Source organism: Callorhinchus milii, unplaced genomic scaffold, assembly GCF_018977255.1.
Source record: "Callorhinchus milii isolate IMCB2004 unplaced genomic scaffold, IMCB_Cmil_1.0 Scaffold1, whole genome shotgun sequence".
Taxonomy (NCBI): Eukaryota; Metazoa; Chordata; class Chondrichthyes; order Chimaeriformes; family Callorhinchidae; genus Callorhinchus; species Callorhinchus milii.
This window is the reverse complement of record NW_024704742.1, coordinates 104,379,297-104,386,241: the sequence shown is the minus strand read 5'-3', so window position 1 is coordinate 104,386,241 and position 6,945 is coordinate 104,379,297.

Here is a 6,945-nt window from a genome sequence, read left to right as displayed (position 1 = left end):
TCACACTGACCTGTGGGAATTCCACTGCGGAAGCACATGGCATCAGAGTGGATTTCTCAAAATTGAGAGGTGGCTGCTGTGCGGATGCTCTTACAAGATTCGGTCTTAGCCACATTGTTTGTGCCAATGCAGAATAAACTTTATGCTAAATCTAACCCATTATGTGGTTGATCTTGTTTGATGCAAGAAACAAAAATGGAAAATCATCAATTTTCCAGCACTATCATTCCTTATTGTTGACGAACACAAAATACACCAAAAGAGCAATCCTTGCATCTGATATAGCACCTTATCACGTCTTTGACATGTCTTAAAGTGCTTCACAGAATATACTGTAAAGTGAATTGACAGTATATTTTGTGCCCGAAACGGGCAGGCAATTGAACACAGCAGTATCCCACAAACAGTCGTGGATTGAATATCCAATTTTTTTAAAAGGAATTATTACCCCCAGAAAAGTGATCCACCAATCAACTACTAACAGGGTTCCTATTTACTGCTAGGTAAACAGAGGCGTATGGAGTAAGGAAACTTGTTCAACGTTTCGCCCTGCCGGGAATCAAACCCGGGTCTCTCACTTGCGAGATGAGAGCTCTAACCAAGAGGGAGAAGATGAGGAAGAGGCCAAGGATGGAGCCCAGGGGTATATCACATTTGACTGGGCGGGGGCGAGAGGAGAAACCGTTTGAGGAGATAAAGTGAAGGCGGTTTGTTATGTAGGGCTTGATCAAGATAGTGTGGTCCCACTGAGGTGGATGAGGGAGGAGAGGTGGTGGATGAGGATGGCATGGTCTTTTATTCCTCATGTCCTTTCTTAAATCATACCCCTTAATACCTCAAGTATCTATTTATCTCTTTTAAGCATCCCTGTTGGCACTTCCTCTACAGCTTTCTTGGGCAGAGCATTCCACATCTTGCATAATCCTCTATGTCAAGAAATGCTTCTGAACCTAAGTACTATCTTAGTTCTGCTTTGAAGGCTAAACTGCTTTGCACCTAAGCACCCAGTTCACAAGGAAAATACAGTACTCCCTGTAAGTAAATGAAGCTCAAAGCAGGTGATATCGGATAGGATGGACAGTACAATGGTAAAACCTCAACTGTAAATGGATGGTAGAATTCTGACCTCCCATTCCAGGTTTATGAACTTTAATCTAATGTCCACATTTAAAACTCTTCGTACCTTGTACAACCTCTCCTCTTTACGTGACTTTAAGGGGTGATTTCAACTCACTCTCATTACAGTACAGCTGGATCCATTTAGATTTTATATCAAACTGCTTAAAATAAACTACAGGGTCCAGATTTTCTGAGTCAACTGTGCATGTTAGAAGGTTTAACCAAGGGAATGGCCCCAGTGAAGCTCAATTATGAATCATGGTTCAAACATTTCAACTGATGACTAACAGAATTGAATATTTCCAAGCTCTTTCTCAAACTTGTTTTAATTTAACTAAAAACTGGCCACAATCAAGTGCAGATTATCCTCAGCTTTCAAATTCCCAGGGTGAACGTGATCATACATTCCTTCCATGGATGGAGTTGACATTTATTGCAAAAGAGGAATTAAAACAAAAAAGACAATAAACAAAATCAGTACATAATATTAAAAAAAACACGAAGCGATTCAAAGCCCTTAGGCCTATCTGCTTGTTAGTTGGCCTACCAGGAAATCCAATTAAAAAGTGTGAGAAAAGATCTTTGGCCAGTTTTCTTTCTTTGTGGCAGATGATTTGTTTAAGGCTTGCTTGCTTTCCAGCTGAAGTATGAGGGAAAAAGCCAGTGAAGACTCAGATCATTGCATCAGTGCATGAGTATTGAATCCAAGACTGAAGTGCTAAATATCTTTTACTTACTCACATCTGGCAAAATTGTCAGCTTGGTTTAGTTGGTAGCACTCTTTCCTCTGAGTCAGAAGGTTGTGGGTTCACACCACATGTTGAGACTCAAACCAATGTAGTGATGGGGAAAAACTGATTGCCTGAAGAATCATCCTCGGGTACAAAAAACCCAAGTCCTATCTATCTATTTTTCAGATGATGTTAAAGATCCCATGACACTATTTAAAAAATGGAAAGAGTTTTTCCCGATGTCCTGGCTGATAATTCTCCAGATAAAATTGGTAATTCACCTTATAATTGTTTGTGGGACCTCTGTACACAAGATAGCTTTGCATTTGCTTTCTGAAAGTACATACACACTGTAAAAAATGTTGAGACATTTCAAAATGATAAGATACTATAAGCAAAGCAAATTCTTTCTTATTGACTGAAATTAATCTATAGTCCACCTCTTTTATATACTTGAAGTCTCATACAACGTAAAGTTTCCCAGTGTTCCAAATGGTAAACTGCACAATTTCAGCTGGTCAGAATCCAATAGCACTCCAATGCATACTCTAGAGTCCCCAACCTTGCCAACCAGCATCTAAACTTTCCAGGATTAGACACACGAGTTTCATCCCACTGGGGAGAGAGTGCGCACTCCATACCAGACAAATAGAAATCATACATAAATGGAACGCTGGCAAAATACTGGGAGAAGCTCCCTTCTCTTTTTAAAGAGTGGCATAAGATCTTTAACATCACCTGAACAGATAGACAGAACCTCAGCTTAGTTTACTTACATATGCTTGATTTGTAGTACTTATGAACTCCACCAGCACCACTTGGGATGTCAGCCTAGACTGTGAGTTCAAAGTCCCAACGTGGAACTCAAACCCACAACCTCCTGACTTAGAGGAGAGAGTGCTACCAACTGAGGTAGACTGACAAGGTGCCTGCATTCACTCAAGTGATAAAGTGATTTTTGATTTTTTCTCATCACTGATAATTTAAACATAATTATGCCATTCTTAAGAGCTACAAATCAAGCTTATCTGTATAAAACAAAGAACAGAAAGCATATCCATTAAAATTAATAGCACAGTACCACTTCAGCCAGTACTATTTTCTTGTGTTAATTCAAGTGACGAATAATGTAGGTGAATGGAAGGTCTTCATTTACTAAAAATTGAGCACTGAGTCATCGCAATGTCAGGTTGCCCCAGTCTTGCTCAGTAAGTTCACAGGAGTTTCTCATTGTGTACCAGCATTGGCATTGGTACAACTGATTATCCGAGGCACTGAAGTTGCAGTATTAGGTGCCAGATTCATGGAGGATTTTGACTGCAAGCTTGGACTTGTTGCAGATTGCTTCATTTCATTCCAGATCTCTAACCGCCTCACAGCAATAGAAAAAGTTTCAGGAAGATTGTGATCTCTATGTGCTGCAGTTCTTCAAATACAACAATCCTGTGGGTTAAAATCATTTCCATATTAATGATAGATCTCCTCTTTACTTAAGGATTCAGTGCTCACCTGTAGCCTCTCTCTATTTAAGTCAATGAAGTTTTGAAATAAACTTTCTCTGAACAGCACTCAACACAGCAAGACACCATAGCCTTTAGAAGAGAATCATCAATAATCTTACCATCTCTGCAATTTGATACCATGTATTTCCAGACCACACTAACTTAGCTGCTAATGTGTACCTCTGACTCCCCTTGTACAGAATCTTTAAAGAATTATCTTTTCTGCATACAGATTCACCTCAGTGAAGTTACATGTTCTGTAGAAATGATGGAGGTGTGACTGCGAAGATGTCACACCTCTCTTTCCTGTCTTAAAGTTCGGGATTTCTAGGATGATATCATCAAGATGCTCACCTTTCTCTGTAGAATCAGACATCCTGAGGTGGCTAGCATCACATTCCTCAATGCCATTCTCTAGACAAAATGCCTTTTTAGGCTAGACTTTCTAATAATAAAGAGAGTAATCCTTTGAACCTTGAACAACCAGACAAATGCTACCGCTATCAAGGGCTGGCTATGACACTAGATCAACAATGGCATGGATTAGCTTTCCCTGACAAGCAGGAAAAAAGCAAAACATAACAAAGTACTCCTCATTCGAAAGTTATTTTCAGCAGTTATAATGTGTAGAATTATATTAAGCGATGTCAAGGATTAGCCTTGGCTCTGAGTGAAGCTGGATTCCAGTAATGCATCAGTGAAATAAAACGTGAAATAATATCATTTATGTATAATATATGTGAAATTACAAATTTCAACTCAACACGACAACTGTTGCCAGCTGACCAAAAGAAAATTGTCATCGTTTTCACTCCTGTAATAGCAGTGTTAGCTTAGTCGGTAACACTTTCTGCTGAGGCATATTCTTCATCCAAACTAATCAGAGCTCTGAGATACTATCCTGCATGAAGGGCACTATATAAATGCAAGTTGCTGTTGTCATCTTGTAAAGAAGAGTTTGGCCTGGGCAAAATATCCTCTAGATCAGTGGTGGCAATCTGTGGACCGCAGGCTGGAAGGAGCTTGTTGGTCCGTCAAGAAGTGCCCCTCAAAAATTTACATGAATCTAGGTAAGTCTGTGTTTGATCAGTGAAGTGTTTTCAGTTTATTCTTCATTGAATATTTCTTGACTTATGGCATACAACAAGAAATATTAAATTAAGACAATGTATTGTGTTGGCCAATTCTAAAGTTTAGCCACCACTGCTCTAGATCAATCAATCATTCACATCAGGCTGATTGTGCGAGTTTGCTAGCGATTAATGATTTGCCTACAACTGCTTCCTGGAGGTTGGTTTGGTAACAAGAACTTGCGCCCCTCATGCAGGGTAGCGTCCCAGAGCGCTTAACAGTGGCGGAACACGAAGCCAAGCTGGGGGGCGGGAGGTAGGTGATTGGAGGTAATTGGAGGTTTTCCTCCACCTTCTCCCTTTGATTCATTCCTTCCCCCTGGCCTGCTCTGGCCTGGCCTGCTTCACGTTCCCCACCTCGCTCACCCCACTATTGACGGGCAGGCCTTCCGCCACTCTGCACCCACCCTCTGGAACTCCATCCCGCAGTCCCTCCGTCTCACCCCCTCCCTCGCCACCTTCAAGACCCATCTCAAGACCCTCCTATTCGACCGTGCTTTCAATCTCCCTGCTTCCCCCCCTGCCCTCCGCCCTCCCCCACCCCGATCCCCAGCTTGGGTCCATAACTCTGTCTGTCCAGCGCCTTGGAACGTCCTCCCAACATGAAAGGTACTTTACAAATGCAATTTTGTTGTTGTTGTTCCCTCGTTCCTTCAAGGTCCACCATGTTGACCATGTTTTTCAGGCCCTCACTCCCGCCTCAGATGCAAATCCTACACTTTCCATCGCCTTGGGATGTTCTTCCAATGTGAAAGACACTATATAAATGTAAATTTGTATTGTATAAGCTGCAAGTTCTTTCTTAATGTATATTTCTTTTTACAACCCAATCGCACTGCAACTCTATCACTCACTGAGACTTTATGTTCCAAAATCTGTCAAAGTAAAATCACATGATGTAATCAGAAGACAGGCAACCATATGAGAAAAACTGGTAGTGACAATCAAGGAAAGATATGAACTTTGATGGCAAAATTCCCAATACAAAAAAAAGTATACGTATTATAAAAAACAGATGTGTGACCCCTGCCCAACGTTATATTAGAATGATGGCAATATTCACGACTGTGTGTTATTATGAAAATATTCTCAAGCAAAAACTGGAGCCTTTCAAGGTTTTAGCAAATGAATGACAAAATATCCAGGTTTCAAGCTTCACTTGCTTTAGCTTCAAATGAACAATGGAGTGTACTTAGGATCGATTGGAATAAGATTTAAGAAGCAAACGTAGCACATTATGCATCTGTGGAATTGTTCTATGCTACCACACTAAATCAATTTACACACCCTCTTCATATTTACAATGTTTTGTTTCAATTACCAACAGTAGAAGCCTCATTGTTGCCTTTTCATCCAAAATGTTCAAGAGATAAAGTAGGAAAATAGTTGTGATACTGTCCAAATTATTGATCATTTTAATCCTCTCGTTTTAACAGTAAAATACCATATATTTAACACATAAATGGGAATGCCAATTTGTTGGACAATTTTCTTGTAAATCATGGAAGATACCAATATTGTGCGGAGTGATCAGATCTACTGTAAACCCAGCCAGTACTGAAAATTCCCACACCTGATGCCTATTAATTGGCATTACAACAAAAAAATGACATTTATCTAGCATCTTTCACGTCGGGAAGACATCCCAAGGCACTGGACCGTCAGAGTTTCGGACCCGAGCTGGGGGTCGGGATCGGGGAGGGTGGCAGGCAGGGGGGAAGCAGGATGATCGAAAGCCCGGTCAAAGAGGAAGGTCTTGAGATGGATCTTGAAGGAGGCAAGGGAGGGAGCAAGGCGGAGGGACTGCGTGATGGAGTTCCAGAGGGTGGGGGCAGAGTGGCAGAAGGCCCGCCCGCCAATAGTGGGGTGAGCGAGGTGGGGGACGCGAAACAGGCTGGAGCCCGCTGAGCAGGAGCGAGCAGGACGGTAGGGGGTTAGGAGGTCGCAGAGTAGGGGGGAGCAAGCCATGGAAGGCTTTGAAGGTGAGGACCAAGATTTTGAACTGTATTCTCTGTGTGATGGGAAGCCAGTGGAGTCTGTTGAGGATGGGGGTGATACGGTCATTACGTAACAGAATGGTGCTTAGCAGCATTAATTAGTCCCTACAGAGAATCTCTCTCAACGATGGAGCGTGTAACTGATCTCAGGGCTCAGGCTTGTAACTGATCTCAGTGATGGGGCTTGTAAATGATATTAATGATCTTTGCATTTGATATAACGCCTTGTCACATCATTGAGACGTCTCAAAGCGCTTCACAGAATTTATTGAAAAGTGGATTGACTATATTTTGTGGGCGAAACACAGCAGGCAATTGCGCACAGCAGTGTCCCACAAACAGTTATGGATTGAGTGATCAAATTACTATTTTTTGGAGGGGTTATTACCCCAGGAAAGTGATCCATTAATCGACTAACAACTGGAGTTCGTACTGACTCCTAGGTAAACCGAGTTGTGTGGAGTAA